This window comes from Lampris incognitus, chromosome 7 (genome assembly GCF_029633865.1).
Source record: "Lampris incognitus isolate fLamInc1 chromosome 7, fLamInc1.hap2, whole genome shotgun sequence".
In the NCBI taxonomy this organism is placed as follows: Eukaryota; Metazoa; Chordata; class Actinopteri; order Lampriformes; family Lampridae; genus Lampris; species Lampris incognitus.
Window position 1 is genome coordinate 42,969,334 of NC_079217.1, and position 19,526 is coordinate 42,988,859.

General features: G+C 41.1%; 1 long non-coding RNA gene across 1 annotated transcript in view; it reads left to right on the forward strand.

Moving 5' to 3' along the window:
- The window catches only part of LOC130116188 (uncharacterized), a 53,614-nt gene that overhangs the window by 11,308 nt on the left and 22,780 nt on the right, over window positions 1–19,526 (forward strand). Inside the window, exon 3 of the long non-coding RNA XR_008810548.1 lies at window positions 5,568–5,647. This is a non-coding gene — a long non-coding RNA (uncharacterized LOC130116188). The remainder of the gene's footprint in view (window positions 1–5,567; window positions 5,648–19,526) is intronic.

Genomic DNA, 19,526 nt, shown 5'->3' on the forward strand with positions numbered 1-19,526 from the left:
ATTCCACTGGTTTTTCTCTCAAGTGAATATGGGTTGTCTCCAAGTGGCGCTGCAGTTTTGACAGCACGGCAGAGCAGATTACACACATTGGTAATTCAATGCCCTCAGTCTTTTAAAGGTAAATCCAAGCTTGAGATAATTCTCTGAACATTTTTGGTGCTTCTCTCATTTGTGCTTAGCAGCAGTTGTAGCATGACTGTTAGCAGGTGCATTAGCCTCATCCTCTGAACTTTCAACAGGGGTTCATCATGAAGTGCAGGGTCTGTCAGAGTTTATTGGTCGAGAGGTTACAAAGTGATCCATTGTAGATCAAATTAATGTAAGAATGGCCGTATACTTAGGCTAATAATACGTACCTATTTAGCTAATATGGCATGCAATTATTTCCAGTGTTTTATTGGCGCTGCACATAGAGTTGTTTAGCATAGGATAGCTAGCTGGTGCTTGGCTTTCAGGGTGATCACATTATTGCATGAGGATTCATAGGTATCTTCAATGTTGTAATTTTTTAACGAATAGGAAGATTTATCTTTGCTTATTATAGGTTATATTTATGTTATTGTGTATTTTCAGCCATAATTTTGGGAGAAAAAAGTTTGGGATCAAATAATTTGGCTGACCCCTTGCAGTAACTCCAAGGACCCCCTAGGGGTCGTGGACCCCCTGTTGACGATCTCTACTCGAGGTTATCACAGACAATGGCAAGCAGTTTGTTGGGCAGCTATTTGAATCTTTCCTAACAACGTATGGAATCAAGCACATACGCACATCACCGTATTATCCGAAATCAAATGGTAAAATAGAACAGTTTCACAGATACCTGAAGAAGGCCTTCAGAGCAACTGACAGTGAAGGAAAGAAATGGAGAGAGGAACTCCCAAAGATTCTTCTAGCATATCGCTCAACACCACAGAGAGCATCAGGAGCAACACCAGCCAAGCTCATGTTTGGATGAGACATTCGTACCAAGTTACCAAACCTGGTGGAAGAAGAGGAAAAGACAAAGGACATTCAAAAACACCACCGAGAATACACAGACTATGCTATAAATACAAGAATAAAATACATAAATAAATAATAAATACAGAATAAAATATAAATACAGAATGAAAGACTATGCTGACAAGACAAGCAAAGCAAAGGAACACAACTTCAAAGTTGGAGACTTGGTGTACATTGCCAGTACAGATATGGTAAAATGGATTTTAAATTCAGAGACACTCATGTACTCCTGAGAAACACCTCAGACTATTCCTTTGAACTCACAAAAACCGAAGATGGATCCAGGATCCCAAGGAATGTTAAACATCTTCACCACACTCCTGTGGTAATGGACGTTGATGCTGCTGTGCCAGCAGAAGCACGGTTGGGACGTTGGAGTTCCAGCAGATGCAGGTGAAAATGCCGGCGTTTTGGACATGCGGGATGTTCTGAGCGCTCCAGCAGAGTGCCCACAGGAAGCTGTATCTGTGGCAGATAATCTAAGTGTTACCAGAAGTGGCAGAATTATCAAGAAGCCAGCCCGATACAGCGACACTTAATTAAGACACATAGGAGAAAGAAACCGAATCTGTTTTAAGTTAGCTTAAAAAAAAGTGGATTTATTGAATATTGAGATTTTAGATTGAATTGGAACATGTTTGACATAAGTTGGTTTAAGAATATAGAAATTAGTTTAACATAAATGTTCAAATATGTCTATGGTTATGTTTGAGAATAGAAAAAAAAACAAACCAAGACATTTAATTTATCATTTATCATTAGTTTTATTACGTTGATGTTAAAGTAAGGACAACTGTAACTCTAACGAAGAGAAAGGTGTAGTATAGTGGAAGATATCACGAGAACAGGGGGACAGGAAGTGAGGGAGACGAGAATGTACTGGAGTGAGAGGCTGGACAATAAAGAGAGTTAAAAATAAGGATCGCTTCTTTATTGGATGACACAACACCCCCCCCCTCTCCATCCCCCCCCCCCTGTTCTCCCTCCCCGAACAGGCACCCCGACCAAGCAGAGCAGGCGCAAGTGCAGCAACCAGGACACATACTCACATCCGGCTCCCCACCCGCAGACACTGCATCTGTAGGGTCACTCAACCAAGCCGGAGGCAACACAAGATCTCGAACCGGCGATCCCCGTGTTGGCAGGCAACATAATAGACCACCACGCCACCCGGATGCCCCTTTCTTGGGTTTTCAACCCATCCTGTTACCTGACGTTTTCCAGCTCTCAGTCTTTGCTAAGTCTGGATGTTTTGTTTAGTAGTCTACGTGAATGCGCTGCTGTTTTGAATTGTTTAATAAACAGCTTTTTTTTCTTTTTCATTAGAGTTTTGGACTGCGTTTGAGCCCATACCACTTGCCTGACATTGTAGTTTTTTAAATCCAGACTGAAACCTTATTATTCTCAAGCGCCTTTAAGTGATTGTTTTTAAAATGCAAGGCCTTATTATTATTATATCAATATTATTTCCAATCTATTTGTTTATTTGTACTTTTTATGTTTTACTTTTTTAAAGATTTTATCTTATTTTGCTCTTCTTCGATTGCGTCATTTTTACTTTGAATTGTGTTTTATTAACTTCTCTGTATAGCACCTTGACTCTACCTCTGTGTATTAAATGTGCTTTAACATTTAAACTGCCTTGCCTTATTGTATCACTCCATGTTTTTCCATCACTTCTTTTTGCTTACTTTTCTCGTATTCTCTCTGCGTTCTTTGTCCTCTGCTCTGGCTCACTCAGTGTGACTATTGTAGCACAAATGTGTCTAAACTGCTTTTGATGGCCAGCAATGACGCGATGAACACATAAAGTAGGGATTACATCAGACAACCAAGGACATTGGTGATTTTCAGTAACAGAAGTTAGGCTCGATATAGTATGGGCATTTTAGAGCCATTTCTCTCCACCATAGATATTGCTCATGCCAATGCCAATGCCAATAAACAAACATCCAGGTGCCTCATAGTGGGCCATCTGTCACTAAAGCACTCTAAAGTCAAGAATAAAGTGTGACTATATCGTTCATGTATAGATAGAGTATGAATGCAACCAAATCCTACAGCTGGCACCCCAGACTGCATTTAAAGATAGATTTCCCCCATATCATAATCTAAATGACATTTTAACTGAACTGCAAACCCAATCCCATTGGCACATGAGTATAATTAGGGACAGTGGGTTAAGAAATAGAAAGTGAGAGAGTTTTCTCTCAGTCTGTTATGCTGAATAACGAGATTGAGATGTGAGGTATGAGATTGCTCATGACACCTCTTTGAAACAACACCTGCTACCTTGCTAACACGTTTAGCATAAAGTAATCAAACTTTTCTCATTATCTCAGCAATACAAGCCAATTAGACATGTTACACCAACAACTCTGCAATTATCTACTATTACAACTCATTAAGCTCTGATTTACTTATTTTTTAATTAGCTGGAATGGCACTTAACATTTCAGATGCTGGCCTTGTGGTGGTGGTGGTGGTTATTGTCATTGCTAATGCCGCTAATGTTGTTTGTGGGGCTGTGGCGCATGGCTGAGCCGGATGTACTCTTGAGACAATCAATCTCCTCCTCATTGCTTTAGTGTCGACTCCCACACCTCCAATAAAATTATTTATACATTCACCTGACTTCTTGAGTAAGTAGAGGAAGGAAAGAGATAGATGGTGCTTAGCTGTATTTCACTTTGGTAAAAATCTGGCACACCTTATTTGTAGGATAACACTCCAAGCTGGCACTAAAACGTTTGGCAAACACCAAACTTGTACACTTGCAAGTGACTTGTCAACAAAATGTGGACAGGGGAGACTTGATTCACTCATATTCATTAAACTGAAATTTTCTTACAATTACTTAATGCAGAAAAATTATGCCTCTTTTCTCACAGGCGTATCCTATAAATAGAAAACACAGTAGTGTGTCCAATCTATTAGTTGGCAATATGTCTTGTAAGCGGTCCAATTTTGTGGTGGGTCTCTCTGTTTAGATCTTTATCACTGTTACAGGAATGAGGGCAAGACGGAGGGAGGTTGGATGGAGAATGGAGGGATGGATTTAGAAAAGCTCTGTAATTGTTGGAGTGTGGGACGGGGAGGTGGAAGACGCAAGAAACAAGAATGGGATTGACGCTGAAGATTACCCCTTCACTGTTCCCTTGCTGCATTCTGTGAATGGAGTAATTTAGTTATTTTACTTTAAGCTCCTTTCATTTCTCCCCGGCCACATTTTAACCGTTTTTAGTATCAATTGTCTCTTGCCTTCGTGACAGAAACAAACCAAACCAATTTTCTTCCCCCTTGTTTTTGAAGAGGCAATCAGCAAAGTGTCCTTGGTTTGATTAGATTCTGAGCCGCTGTCTTCCCTCCCTCCATTCATATGCTTTTTTAAGGTTGTTTTCTTTTTTGTTTCATTCTTATAAGTGAGAGGAGAAGATAGCAATAAGCACTCCTGAGATTATATGGGGTCGGAAATACTCCAAGATTGTTGACCTAGATATGCTGCACTTCCTTTCTTTGTACTTATTTAGCTCTCTGTAATCATTGCAATTAAAAAAAACAAAAACAATAGAAACAACAGCAGCAGCAGCAATAATAATAATAAATAGTATTAATCATTTGTTTCTGATTCTACCACGTTCTACCACGTATATTGCTCCTATTGTCTTTATTCTTACGCTTCATATTTGATGACTCCCTCTGATCATGTAAGCCTTTAACAACCTTTTCCTTGTCCCATTTAACTACAAAACATGTCTAACTCCCGCACTTCTGTCCAGTCCCTGTTTAATTCCATTCTCTGTAGCCAACCATATTTAACTTTGATCGTCAGTTTTAATCTACTGTTTAGCTATCCAGCACAAAAGCCCAATTGGATTAAAATTATAATAATTTTATCCCATGCCTATTTATTAATGATTTTAATTAATTGATGTGGTTCTGGAGCAAATTCCAGTTCTAGTTATATTCAATTCGCTTAGGAGCTAAAAACGGACTTCCCTCATGATGCCCCTTTGACAACAGTTTTCAAAGGATGTTTCACTTTAGTACCACAACCTAAATTGTATAATTTACCATTTTTGGCAGTCCATTTATAGAGTTTTTGGCATTGTATTATTTCTGTGCTGTGCTGACCTTTCATTGTGGTTCTAGTTGTTGATCGCTCAATAGGTAAAGTGTGACAACACCGACAGGAATTAGCTCCCACTGAAATTAATTACTTTTACAATCTACATCCTTTTCAAATAAAAATTTCCAGATGCCAGACTATAATAGAGATAATTTGGCCTGCTCACATTTATAGAAATTTGGAGCTTGAGAAAAGCCTGCATGACCAGCAACAACTGTGTGACATTTGCCTCGTCACACATGTGTGATGAGGCAAGTTCATTGTGAAGAATTACACAGCCCATAACAGCATGTGACTAAAAGTTGACCCTGAAAAAGTGGACACTGAATCATTTTAAAATACGGTGTGTGTGTGCATATATGTAGTATATGTCAAATATCATGGTGGATATACAAAGTAAAATATGTTACTAATAAAGGCATTATATCTCATGTAGGAATCCTTAACTCCATGATCTGAGGAGGTACGATGATGTCACTTCAACACACACAAGCCCAAACCATTTCACAGATAAAGGTAAACCCTTTCCCTTTCTTAGGCCTTGGTCAGACTCAACTTTTCAATGCCATTTTTGCCACCCCTATCAAGTGTGTATGCTCCAGGATTGGCTCTACCTCTCATGTGGACACAGTCTGGACTTGTTAAATCTATGCCTAATGTCATGTTCCCACCACATGCCAGTTTCCCTCCATGTTTTCAGCAGAGGATTTTATGTATGATTAAACAGTGATGCTGGTATAACGGTGTTTTAGGATCAATGTGGAAAGGAAAAATCTCTCATCTCGTCTCATCTTATCATCAGCCGCTTCTCTGGGGTCGGGTCGCGGTGGCAGCAAGCTAAGTAGGGAACTCCAGACATTCCTCTTCCCAGCAACGCCCTCCAGCTCCTCCTGGGGGATCCCAAGACATTCCCAGGCCAGATTGGACATGTAGTCCCTCCAGCAAGTTATGGGTCTACCCCGAGGTCTCCTCCCAGTTGGATATGCCCGGAAAACCTCCATTGGAAGGCACCCAGGAGGCATCCTAATCAGATGCCCGGACCACCTCAACTGGCTCCTTTCGACGTGAAGGAGCAGCGGCTCTACTCCAAGCTCCCTCCGGATGTCCAAGCTCCTCACCCTATTTCTAAGGCTGAGCCCAGACACCCTATGGAGGAAACTCATTTCAGCCGCTTATATCTGTGATCTCAACCTTTCAGGCACTAACCACAGCTCATGACCATAGGTGAGGGTTGGAACGAAGATTGACTGGTAAATTGAGAGCTTTGCCTTCTGGCTCAGCTCCCTCTTCACCACAACGGTCTGGTGCAATGTCCGCATTACTGCTGATGCTGCACCAATCCATCTGTTGAAAGGAAAAATAACAAAAATAAATTTGCAAACAGTGGTCCGAGGCATCACCATCTTCAAAGCAAGTCAGGTTGCCTGAATACCTCAGCAATATGAATACAGCAATAATGGAATAGGACTCCGGTTCTTTTTTGTGAGTTTAAAAACCATCAATCGCCTTTGTAGTCGCCCACTGCCTGCGATTGGTGCTTAAACAAAAGTGGACATTCCTCTGTCTGTGCAGTTCTCTGTTCTAAATGAACAATTCATATACTAATTAATGTACTAATTGGGTGCTGATGTGCCACAAGACTAGTGCCGTGTTTATGAAAACTCTTCTCAAGTATAAATTAAACAAATCCTCCATCCCTCATGCAGAATGAAAGGCTTGGCTTTTATGTTTGCACATATACCCATAATTCCAACCCTTTTCACATCATGTTATGGGGTTTTTAATCTCACAACATCACGGGACAAATAGACACAGAGACCACATAAAATATATGAAAAACACCCCGTGCAGTAGGATGAGGTGGCTAACCATGTACCATGGAGAGCCATTCCAGCCGGACTCCACACCAGGTGAGTTCGCTGATTAGCAACCCTTCAACCAAAGAAGAAGAATGTAACAGTGAAATCACCAGGTGTGGAGTCGGGTTGGAATAAAAACCTGCATACACATGGCTCTCCATGGCACATGGTTAGCCACTGCTGCAGTAGGAAGTAGTATACTCACATTTGTTTTCCATCCAGGTGTCTCTTATGCTTAAAAGATACGCGCATTCATTTGCATCCTCTCATGAATCTACTCATATCATATATCAACCTTGTAAAATACTACTCCTCTACTATCTCATTCTGTGTGTGTGTGGGGAGGGGGAGGGGGGTGCAAGGCCGGATTAAAGTAACATAGGCCCCGGGGCTATGAGTTTTTCAAGCCCCCCCATCAACAGTCACTTAAGACTGCAGTTTTATTTTATGTTATCTTTGATGATGGATATAATGTCTAAGTGAATAAAGGAAAATAATAGAACAGTCTGGTAAAATCAGAAGATTACTTCACTTTACTGTAATGCAGCATTTAAAACCAGAAAAAGATAACACTTATGCCATATCGCAAAATCTAAGGCAATAGATCTAGTCTCATATCATAATATCTGACACACGTGTTAACACATTGCCAGCTGCTGGTATGAGAGAGAGAAGCAGCCGACGTCGCCCTCCACTAATTCCACTTATCCTTCCTTTCATAGCAGTTCACACACACACACACACACACACACACACACACACACACACACACACACACACACACACACACACACACACACACACACACAAACACAAACAGATGAAATCAAGCCCTTTGCTTTGCCTACCAAGTTCAAGTGCCATACAGTCTAAATTGCCACAAAAAAATGTCCAGTGTCTAAAAACAAACTCATATAACACTCGCAAGTGAAGCCTGCATGCATCCTTCTGTCCATTGTTCCTCCACTCAAAAGTAGTGCAAGCATAAGAATATTGCACAAATCGATCAATAACAACCACAGGTATTAAAATCCGTTCTTACCCTTAAAATGACTCCCTTCTGGTTTTACGTGTGGCAAAGGCTTTGATTAGAGCAGTGAAGTCCAGGGCTCTAACAATGTCACTTTCCAATGACATCAGTGTTAAGTGGCTGAGTCTTTCTTGTCTCATTGTAGAGTGCAATCTGTCTTGACAAGTCCAAGTTTTGAAAAGGAGCCTCTCCAGAGGCATTGGTTACAGGGAGAGTTAAATAAATCCTGAGGGCTATATCCATGTTTGGAAAAACTGATGAGAGGTTATTCTTACTTATTAATTGACGCAAGGCCCGCACACTTGTATTTTCTTCATTTCTGATTAATGCTTTGAGCTGCTCTATTTCATCAACAAAGTCCTATTGTAAATCTGCATGGTATTTGATCTGAAGCAGTGTAGCTGCTGAACGAAGTTCTTGAGATGATATGATGTGAATTTTATTTAGAAATCCAAAGCTGCTATTCATTGCATTATAGGATTCATACCTCCGGTCTAGTTCTGCCACAAGTTTATCAATGATCACAGTGAAAACATCCACTGCAAATTTTTGTCGGCCGGTCATTATCATTCCAACATCTGGCTCAGATGATCATGATCTGATGTTTTTTTTACACTGTCTCCCTCTGACTGTGTCGGCCTTGTAAGTCTCTGTGACACTCAGTGACAGCTCCTTTGCTGTAGACTCAAACCTGTCAAATTGATCCCGTAGATCTGCGATAAAATCCCTCAATGAGTGTACCAATTTCACTGCATTGGAGTGGTCGAGCTCAACTTCTTGGATTTTGATGCTTGTTTTCTGGACACATTCTAGCACAATGTTCCATAGATTGCATAGGAAAGCTATTTCTAGCCTTTCCATTTGCTTGCAAAGAGCCAGAGCTTTGTTGTGTGTGTGGTTATGTTTTGATTAGCTTCCTCTGCGATTTTAAGAAGCGAGTTGTGAATGTTGCCATAATTCAGACATAATGCATTGGTAGCCTGTGCATGGGCGCACCACCTTGTGTCAGATAATGACTTCAGAGTCTGAATTCTCCTGTTTGCATTCGGTTCGAGGCCTGACGTGACAATCTGCCACCGAGAAGTAGAGTTTAAGCGGAAGTTGAATACACTTTGAACAAACGTGAAAAACTCATCTTTTTGAAGGCAGCAGTTCACTGTATTTACACCAACTAAATTCCGAGTATGTGCAGCACAATGCACCCATTCAGTCAGTGGATTGATGTTCCTTATTCATGCCTGCATGCCTTTATATGGTCCTGACAATTGTCAATGTTAATGCCCAACTCGCCCATAACAGAGAGAATAGCATCAGGAATAGACTCCTCTGTGTGACTGTTTATCGGCAGGAATTTCACAAAGCGTTCCTGTATAGATCCCTCTGGGGACACATAGCACAAAATAAAAGTGAGCTGGTCTGTCTGTGATACGTCTGGAATGGAATCTACACTAATGGAAAAAGACTTGGCTATTTTAATTTTATCTACAATTTCAGACAGAACTTGTTCTCCCATCAACTGAAGAAACTCATCACAAATTGTTGTGGAAAGATATGACGGTGTCCCCTTGCCTGCATTCCCAAAACGTGCAATGTGCTCCCTCAAGAATGGGTCGAACTGACTGATCAATATCAAGCACCCCAAATAATAGCCATTATTGGGTGAGCCAAATGTGTGTGTGTCCCTTCTAAAGGCAAGCAGCCCACGCTCAGACAGAAATTTCACAGTGGCTATGACCCTTTTTAGCACCTCAGTCCAATACTGGTACTCAGTCTCAAATTGTTGACGCTGTCCAAAATCAATTTGTCCCTTCTCCGTGGTTCTGTTGATCCACACAAGCATGCTCTTGCGATGGGCCTCTGAACCTTCATGCTCAACAACATGCTCTCCTGCGTGCTTCCAATTGTTAAAACCACAACTGGCAGACGTGGAAGCATTCTGCTCACTGTTACCAAACAACTGGCAGACAAAGCAAAACACACAGCCTTTTGATGGTGAGTAGAGTAGCCAATCACGGGGTACAGAGTCACCGTTGACATGTTTTCAGGTAAATAAACTTTTTGAAAGCTTCTCTTTTGATGCTTGTATTGCTGTTCTGATCCTGAAAAGTCAGCCTCCCGATTCTGGCACTGGATCGGTCCTTTACTAACCCAATAGTTCACTACATCCCCATTGATCTCTGCCCAGTATCCTGGGTCTGTGCTAGTGTATGCAGGCACTGTGGCAGGTGGTTCTGGGGCTGGGACAGCTTGCAGTTGGTCACCATGGTCGGGTTCAGTATCAGCTGCTGTTGATATCCCAGGGCTGAGTTCTTCTACAGCTGTTGCCATCAGGATTTGAGATTGTGATTCTGAGGCTCCAGTGTCATCTCGTATGGGAGTTGACAAAAGCACCACCATGAAATTAGACTAGACAGGCTAAATTAAAACTCTAACTTATTGGTAACACTTTATAATTACTCTGTAATTACTTCATAGTTACTTTGTACACTAAAAAAGTAAAGTAGTAAAGTGATGCTTCACTAATGCTTGAGACTGATGATTTAATACATGAATTAATACAGGATGTATCATGAATTCTTATTATAAAATGTCACCAGCACATTAATGCTAATGCTAGTCAGCTAGACTGAGATGGACGGTTATAAATACCGTAGTTAGCCTAGCACCATAGCTAATGTTAACTAGCTTACAGCTCAAATTCATAACTATCTGGAATTGTGCATAATAATTGCTTTGCTAAATTCATTAAGACCTAGCTAGCTAGATACCTAACCAGTAGAAGCAGGTGATAATTCCGCTGGTGTCCTCGACGTCATTGTGGTTTCACTTGAGCAGTTTTCAGCCTCAGAGTCGGGGCTTGCAGCTCTGAAATATCCAGTCAGTTTGGGGATTTTTCTTAATAACTGACTCCCGCTGCTCTTTCGTTCTTTGGTTTTTCCTTTTTTGAGCTCCACTTTCACATTTCCAGGCATGTCTTTTTTTTTCCAGACAGCAAGTTTCAAGCAGCAAGCAAGTTGAAAGTTGAGTGGTAACGTTATTGTTGTATACAGTTGAAAAACAGCAAGTAATTTATTTTTAACAAGTTGTATAGAAGATACAATATTCAGTATTCAAATATATTTGTCAAACAAGAACAACAAATACAAACAACAGAGTTGTTAATAAAACCAACAATAAAACAGGAAAAAAAAACTATTTTAATGGAGCCAGTGGGAATCTTCAAATAAAGACATTAAATAGATTGCAAAAATAGACAGTCTTCGCAGCTTTCTTATTTTTCGAGTCACTGATGGTCTTAATGTATTGTTTGGTGTCATTTTCAAAAACTAAAAATAGGGGTTTAGAATGGCTAAATTTTGACTTATGAATGTGATACTTTGGAAAAAACAGCAAGTCATTCATTGGACAATAATGACAGCCTTGACAGGCACATCATACGTGTGATTGGTAGCCTAATATCACTGTCAGACCCGTCAATCAACGGGTCTGACATTGTGATTTGTCAGATATTAAGCACCCCACCCTCAAGGGCAGCCAGTGGCTGCCACACACACACACACACATGACACACACACATCAGTCGGTAGTACAGATACAGAAGACCCCGAGCCTCATGGCCCCTCTCACGTTGTCGGGCCCCGGGGCTTGAGCCCCAGTAAGCTCTTGCATTAATACGGGCTTGTGTGTGTGTGTGTGTGTGTGTGTGTGTGTGTGTGTGTGTGTGTGCATACATGTGTGCATGTGTCTGTCTGTCTCTTTCCCTCTCTCTCTCTTCTGTAGTGAGCATGTGTTGCATATGTGTATGCATTGACATGTGGGTGTGTGTGTGTTTTCATGATTGCAGGGACTGCTTCCTCCCTGTACCTCTCAAGGTTAATTTCATTATGTGTCGCAAGATCAGAGCGCGGAACATCGGGTATTATTAAACACAATTATTAAGATGATCTGATTGGAATATTACAAGGAGAGACAGAGACAGACACACACACAGAGAGAGAGAGAGAGCGAGAGAGCGAGAATGTGACACAAGTCTTCATTTTACATAAAACAAAAACTCTACAATGACATATCCATTTCACAACATCAAATATAAGCAACTCCTTTACATTAAAAAATCCAAAAAGGTCTTAAAAAAAAAGTGGTTCAAGTCACATACTCCCGAAGGGTTCAAAAATATTATGCAAAAATAGAATTAAATACCAATTGGCCCTTATTGACTAAGCAAAGAGACAGCGAGAGAGAGAGCAAGAGAGAGCAGGGGGGGGGGCATAATGATATCCACTCTACAGGCAGACAGAGTAGTAATTATGGAGCTCTTAATTATTGCATTCTTGTTATGTTATCCTATTTCTCTCCGTGTTTTTCTCTTTCCTTTACTCCTCTGCCTCTTCCTCTTTCTCCTCTTCTCTTCTTCGATCTCCTGCCCTACACACATCTCTATTAAGACAAAAAAGAAGAAGAAACAAAACCGATTGAGGGATCTTGGTAGGAGGAATTAATTGCAGACAAAGGTAAAATGGAAAGTTAGAGGTGATGGAAAGATGCATCACAAATGACGGTACGTGAGACAGCAACAGATTCCCCACACTGAGGAGTACATTATCCTGCAATGCATAATGAACATAAAAACACGAGCAATTGGAGGCTGAAGACAACTGATGGTCTAAATTAATTGGCAGCCTTCCCCCTGCAGATATTTCAAAATTGCAAAAATACAATTATCTATGAGTTATTCGCACAGGAGCTTATAAAGGAATGTCAAGCATCTTATCTTTGGCTCAGTGGGTGTGTAGTGAAAAGCCAAAATGGAAAAAATTACCACTTATTAGGTCTAAATATAGCAGAAGAGGTATGAAGATGACAGCAAGTGACCCCGGACACTCCTGGTTTAAATAATTAGTCAGGCACTATGGGAGATGAGTGTGTGTGTGTGTGTGTGTGTGTGTGTGTGTGTGTGTGTGTGTGTGTGTGTGTGTGTGTGTGTGTGTGTGTGTGTGTGTGTGTGTGTGTGTGTGTGTTTATATTAACCCTTTTCGACCCAAGCACAGATTGGACCATTTTGCCTCACTTGGTGTATTGGCCCATATTTAACTTGGACATTGACTTAAAACTTTAAATTATGCAATTGTATAGCAGTTTCATTTATCATCCATAACGTTGCTCAACAATTCTTTGCTTCTTGACAGCTCCTTATCTGGGGTTGAAGCCTCTTGCCTTTCTTCATGGCCTTAGACACAGTCATGGTCATGGAGCTAAATTTCTCACCAGTTCTCTGGGTATTCTTTTTTTTTTTGTATATATAATGAATTTTTACTTGAGTCTATCTGGTCATTGAGTGGATACATTTTTTTTGAACATGTGATCATAGGAACCTGTGTTTCAACTCGTGTTTTTGTAACAAATTATAAAATGTGTAACCCTTTTGACTAACAACTATATATATATATATATATATATATATATATATATATATATATATATTCACACACACACACACACACACACACACACACACACACACACACACACACACACACACACACACACAGAAATGGCTGTATCTCAAAAACTACAAGGAGTTATATCAAATACTTGGTACTGTTAGATTCGGAAAAACTTCAAGGTCAATAATAGGTGCTATCAGCTTGGTCAGGCATCCCTACAGATACAATTGGCCGTGTCTGCGGGTGGGAAGCCGGATGTGGGTATGTGTCCTGGTCGCTGCACTAGCGCCTCCTCTGGGCGGTCAGGGCGCCTGTTCGGGGGGAAGGGGGAACTGGAGGGAACAGCATGATCCTCCCACGCGCTACGTCCCCCTGGCGGAACTCCTCACTGTCAGGTGAAAAGAAGCGGCTGGCGACTCCACATTTATTGGAGGGAGCATGTGACAGTCTTTAGTCCTCCTGGCTCGGCAGAGGGGGTGGAGCAGCGACCGGGATGGCTTGGAAGAGTGGGGTAATTGACCGGATACAATTTGGGGGGGGGGGGGTAAAAAAAAAACCAATAAAAAATGAATAAATATGTGTTTTGATCCAGTGTAAATCTGATATTTAGCATATCACATGAATGTTAAACTTATTTTTGGGGTGTCTTGATGCATGCTCAATAATCCAGGTAGGAAAATAAAAAGAAGGTTGAATCAGTTCATCTGGATACAACATTTATTGACAGATACGCGTCACCACTCAAGTGACCTCTTCAGTATAAACTGACAGCAGGTATCCCCACCCTTATTAACAATACAGTTGCATAACAACTGCCCCAAAGACCAGTTTCATGTGCAAATATGGGTGTGACCGTTCGAGTTTCAGTGGCCATGTGTACTATTCACAGAGGATTGATGGCGACAGATGTATAACGACCAAAACCAACGACCATGCCCAAATATAGTTGTGGCCATTAACTAGTTTCAATGGCCATGTGTACTCCAGGTGAGTCAAAGAGGCCTTCTATGTTAAGAGGGAATGACTATCCCTGAACTGAGGGGGGAGGGGGGGGGCTCAGAGTACATCTGTCACCATCTTACAATGCTGTGATTGCAAACATTCCCAAATCCTCCGTGAATAATACACATGGCAATTGAGACTCTAGTTAATGGTCACACCATATTTGTATATGAAACTTGTTGGTTTCGGTCGTTATGCAGGTGTATTGTACTGGACTTTTTATAAGGGGTGGGGGTACTTGCAGTCAGTTTTAGACTGAAGAGGTCACTTAGTTGAGTGATGAAACGTATCTGTCAATAAATGTTGTATCCTGATGAACTAATTCAATCTTCTTTGAATATTCTGGGGATTTTTTTTTTATTTTTAAAAGAAAATCAGAATCAAAATCATGTTTATTGGCCATGTAGTTTTGCTAAAGCATGGAATTTGACCCCAGTTTCGTCGCTCTCTCAGTGTACTTAACATAGAATAACAACACAATAATCTCCAGATATATACACAAGGATTGACCATAAACAGGTGAAATAAGAGGCAATAAAGTGCAATGGTGCAGAAAATGTGCCAGTACAATGTAAAGTACAGTATATACAAAACAGTTGGATTTATTTGACAATGTTAAGTGTTCGTTTGAATGACAGCCCACAGAAAGAAACTGTTTTTATATCTTCCAGAGGGGAGGAGTTGTAACAGGTTGTGACCTGGGTGTGATGGGTCTGCAGTGATGTTGCTTGCCTGCTTCCTGACTCTGGAGATGTATAAGTCCTGAATGGAGGGCAGGATGGCATCAATCAATCAATCAATCAATCAATCAGACTTTATTTGTGTGGTACTTTTCATACAAACAAATGCAACACAAAGTGCTTCTCACAATAAAACAATAAAATCTCCAATGATTTTCGCTGCAGACTTAACTGTCTATTGTAGTCTGTGCCTATCCTGTTTGGTGGCCAATCCAAACCAGACAGTGATGGATGGGCAGAGGACAGACTGGATTATTGCAGTGTAGCGCTCAATCAGCAGTTCCTGGGGCAGGTTGAACTTCCTGAGCTGGCAGAGAAAGTATAACCATACATCCTCTGCTGGGCCTTTTTGGTGATTATGTCTTTGTTGGATGCCCACCTTAGGTACTGGGAGATTGTGGAACCCATAAATCTACGCTTTCACCGCAGACACCATGCTGTTGAGTATGGGGGGTGGGGGTGGGGGGGCTCCTCTTGAAGTCTGCTGTCATCGCCACAGTTTTGAGCATGTTCAGCTCCAGGTTGTTATGGCCGCACCGGAGGGCCAGCTTATCAACCTGCCATCTATATGCAGACTTACCACCATCCCGGATACGGCAAATGATGGTTGTGTTGTTAGCAAACTTTAGGAATTTAACAGATGGGTCTCCCTGTGGTACAGTCATTTTATAGAGGGAAAAGAGTAGAGGGGAGAGCACACATCCCTGGGGGGTGCCAGTACTGAATATCCAGGTGCTGGATGTGATTTTCTCCAGCCTCACCTGCTGCCTCGCGTCTGTCAGGAAGTTTTTAATCCACTGGCAGATGGGAGCTGGTACAGTGAGCTGGGTGAGTTTGGAGTGGAGGATATCTGGCACGATGGTGTTGAACACTGAACTGAAGCCTACAAACAGGACCCTTGTGTATGTCCCTTGGGAGTTGAGATGTTGGAAGATGTAGTGCAACCCCATGTTGACTTCATCCTCCACTGACCCATTTGCTTGGTAGGCAAACTGCAGGGGTCAAGCAGGGGGCCTGTGATTTCCTTCAGGTGGACCAACACCAGTCCTCAAAGGATTTCATGACCACAGATATTAGGGCAACGGGCATGTAGGCATTTAATCCTGTGATACAGGGTTTCTTGGGATGATAGTGGAGCTCTTGAAGCAGGAGGTTCCCTGAGTGGTTCCAAATCTTAATAATTAGGGGGGTCAGACCCCCCTAACCCCCTCTGTTATTCGAACCATGTCCATCCCTTCATTTATTTTCCCATTCATTCAGTCATTAATTTTTAATTTCTTTCACTACTTGTTCCAACTGTGTTTAAGTATATATGCTCATTTATCCCATTATTTAGTCAATAAATATCCCCATCTAAAGCAAGCCGTTATGCGTATTATCTTCATCTGAGAGGTGATGTAATTACTACCTCTCTTTGTGTTGTGTGTTTCTTTGGAGCAGCGATAGAGATCTCTGAATTGAGAGTTCACAACTTTCAGATCTGTGACGGATTAATTTGGTTTATCTTATTTTCTTTCCTCTGTAAAGTGGAAAAGCCTTTTTTTTTGTAAAGCCAATTTTCAGTGAGTGCAAAATTTAAATTATAGTGTGGTTACGCTGCATACTTCATCAGTAGGCATGCATACAACATACATAACACAAAGCAAACAATGAGAAACCATCATGGCAACAATCATTTAAAATGAATTATGTGAAACTGCACTTGTGCAAATGGGAAACTTAACCCTAGACCATTTAAAAAGGTTGGTGTCATGGTTGTGTGGTCTGGGCCATCAAGGTTCACCTGTTCCCCATCCTGATTGGTGTTTCTGCTCACCTGTGCCCCATTTTCCTGAGTAACACTGATTGCCCCATGATTGCCCCATTCACCTGATTGCCCCTGCTTTACTCACCTGTTTCCCTTTCCCTGATTGGCTTTTCTGTTCTGCCCTGCTCACCTGCGCCCAGTCTCCCTGATTGGCTCCCCAGTGCTATATATAGTATATATTCCCCCTGGTTGCCCTGGCGCTTTGTCAGGTCATAAAACACGCACATATGCACGTTGACTGTTGGTAGCCAGATGTGCCAAGTCCTGTTTCGAGCCTTCCTTGTTGTCCTTGGCATCTGTTCCTGCTGTCTGTAAATTCATTTGGATTAATAAAACATTGTTCTAGCCCAGTTTATCGCCGCTGTCTGCATTTGGGTCCTCAACTCCTGTGCCTGGCGTGACAGTCAGTTTGATTTAGGTGTGCCAAAGAACCAGTATTGACAGTACTATTGACAAATATTAGTGCTAGCACACCTAAATCAAACACAGCCATTATCAATATTATGATCTGCAGCTGTTTGTCTGATATGCCAACATCACAGTGTACAAAGACCAGCCTACCATGTTTTTCACCTTACATGGTTTTTACCCTGTGGATGTCAGTAAACTTACTAAAGAGCCGAAACCCATACATGCACAGCAGCGCTAAAAATCCCACAGTAAAGCACAAATTTCACTGTTTTTTTTTTTTAATTTATTATTTACTATTAAAAAAAACAGTGGTTACACAAAAATAATTTAATTCAGACACGTTTACTGGCGCCCCCCCAACAGAAGTTCTATCTGATGTGTGTTTCTATGCAACACCCTCATAGGTAGTCAAAGCAGTCATTACTCTTCAGACCCGGGTTAATGATTTACAGCAGTAAGGGGTACTGTGTAGTGATTGACTTGCCTTGTTTATTTCCTTCTTGTGTTTGTTTTACTGTGTTTAATTGTCCTTTGTGATTCTGTCCCTTTGTTTATCTACCATTTTGTCGCTTATTCTCATATTAGCATGCCCTAAATTAGTGATGCTGCTGTCACACAGTCTGTGTTTAAAAGTCACTATTTCCTCCATTCGTTAGTTAAGCCCATCATAGCAGAATTATGCAGTATATGGTACAGTGTACTGCACTATGATATATATGGACATATACGATAACCTCTCTCCTGATGGAACACAATTGGAAATGACAGAGGCTCAGCATATTCCTCAACGCCAAGGCAACATGTTTCCCCATCAGTGGTTGTTGCACGCATTTATCTGAACACCAGCTAGTGTGCAGTTTTTAGAATAGCAATTCCGACATGGAGCAGAGCATGAATTAAGTGCACTGCATGACATATGGTTGCATTATTTTAAAGCTTAATGGGAAATACTCTCTTAAATTGATTTAACAGAAAGTTGCTCCATCTATTTTTCTTTATTTTTTCTTAAGGAATGACCTCCGATTCCTTTAAAGAGTGCTTTCTGCCCTGTGCCCACTGACGCAGCATGTGATAACCTCTAAATTGCTGTTGCTCATAAACTGTGATTAGAGTACAGTGTGGGATGTGCCTGCTCCCTTACAAATGTGTGGGAGCCTTTTTTTTTCCACTCCGACTGGTGACATGTACCATGTACACGTGTATGTGTCTGATGGGAACACAGACTTCCTCAGCTTAAGCTGGGGCATTTGGCAACTTGATTATCTTTAAGCTAAAGGATTTGATAGGACGTACTGTAGTTTATCAGGAGATAGCACTCATTGAAATGCTTCTCAGCCTATCACGGTGCCTGGTCTGAAATAAGTGTGGTATAATTTGCTCCAAATGTTGATATCAGCTTGGCTTATGACCATTTACTGCTATCATTCAACAGAGTTTGATCCATAAAGGAGAAGATATTTCCTAGAAAAAGTGTTGCAAAAGGCAGTAGATACCCTGAGAGTAAATGCTTTGTCTCCTTTAGTCTTAAATCATGAGGAATGACCAGAAGGCCTCTGGCTACTTTAATTCAATGTATGTTGAAAGGGCAGAGCTACAGCTCGAGTTTAAATCTATGCGAGTTTTACGAGTCTTTAAGGTGATGAGCAAATTTTTAAACACAGTATCTTAATGAGATATTCCGTAATGTGACGCCAAAAAGTGTGCGGTGAGTAATTTTACATCACCTCCAGGAAAACACAATTATTGAGAATAATGCTTTTATTTTATATTGCACTTTATTTTCAAAGAATATTACAAAATCCCCATGATATAGTAGACAAGAGAGATAATGAAGTGGTCTCTGGTATGGGAATGAGAAAGTAGGTGGGCGTTTTAGATATATTGATGTTTCTAAAGGTCTTGGGCAGCAGTGCCACAAATTATGCTTGTGCAATGGTAAACAAGTGCTTGTGGTGAAGGCACGAGTGAGCATTTCAGCAGCAAAGAAGGAGAGGGAGGGTCTGAGATGAGCCATGTCTGTAAGAGGGCAGAAGGATGTTCTGGTGTATTGATTGACATGGAGCTAAAAAAAAAAAGGGTTGGATCAAAAATGACACGGACAT